The sequence below is a fragment of the Octopus bimaculoides genome, chromosome 5 (assembly GCF_001194135.2).
Source record: "Octopus bimaculoides isolate UCB-OBI-ISO-001 chromosome 5, ASM119413v2, whole genome shotgun sequence".
In the NCBI taxonomy this organism is placed as follows: Eukaryota; Metazoa; Mollusca; class Cephalopoda; order Octopoda; family Octopodidae; genus Octopus; species Octopus bimaculoides.
In genome coordinates this window covers 58,890,511-58,891,641 of record NC_068985.1, presented here as the reverse complement: position 1 = coordinate 58,891,641, position 1,131 = coordinate 58,890,511, and the positions used below count along the sequence as shown (strand labels likewise).

General features: G+C 35.3%; 1 protein-coding gene across 9 annotated transcripts in view; it reads right to left on the bottom strand.

Moving 5' to 3' along the window:
- Positions 1-1,131, bottom strand: part of LOC106868231 (D(2) dopamine receptor) — a 1,504,014-nt gene that overhangs the window by 69,919 nt on the left and 1,432,964 nt on the right. The gene's annotated exons all lie outside the window — the stretch shown is intronic.

The window sequence follows — 1,131 nt, the reverse complement described above, 5'->3', positions numbered from 1 at the left end:
TATATATATATATATATATATATATATATATATATTCTCACATACGGACATCGGACAGTTAATAAATGCCCGTGAATGCTACAGAATACCATTCAATTCCATTTTCAGATTTTGTGCACATGAAACATGTCCGTTAACGTGACACGTTTTCCGTATATACTCATTTACAATCACACGTACGCACGCACGCCCGTGCGTGTGCTCACATGCACACACACATGTACACACACATGCACACACACACATGCACACACACACACACACACTCACACGCTCTCTCACACACACTGATAAATGCATACACACAGAAACCCTCACATACACACACACACATAAGTAAAATGTCTATTTATATTAGCAGCATTGCATTGATTAACGATGCGCAGCAAATACCAGGAGAGAATGCATTGAAAAGGGAAGAAGGAAGCGTGATTGAAATATTTTGTATAATGTTTCTCCTTCCTGTACGTTTACATGGTTGTTTTCTGAGACACATAAAACTTAACTGATAAATTCCACACCAAGATAAATTCAAAATTATCCATGTATCTATAACATACTATTAGTGCTTCAGTTGTTTGGTATAATTTGAAAAATCGTTTATTTCTGTTTGGATGGATATTTATATACCACATATAAAAATCTGCGAGCGGATGTTCACACATACATTTGCTTACACCGAAGCTAACTTGAACTACGCATGTATATCTACGAATAAAATTATTCATATATCTATGTTTGTCTATGCAGAGACAGATATAATTTTGAGTGTCCTTACCTATGCATCATAATGAGTAGATTTGTCTGCTATCTGAATATCTTTTTGTCTTTGATTATCGATCTTATTTTCAATACGCATATATGTCTTCCCCACTCGATTTAACGCTGAATGACCGGTTTAGTTTAATTTGCATATTCTGCGCAATATATTCGCGATCACAGGCACTGATTCCGTTGTACAATCTAACATACATACCCACAAGCATACACATTCATTTACTCATATTCTCACGCAAGCACGACTTACGGGCATATATATCAGTGTGTGGGTGTATTAATATACACGCATATATAAAGATATACATATATATGTATAGTTCTGTCTATCTAATGTACACACACACACACACA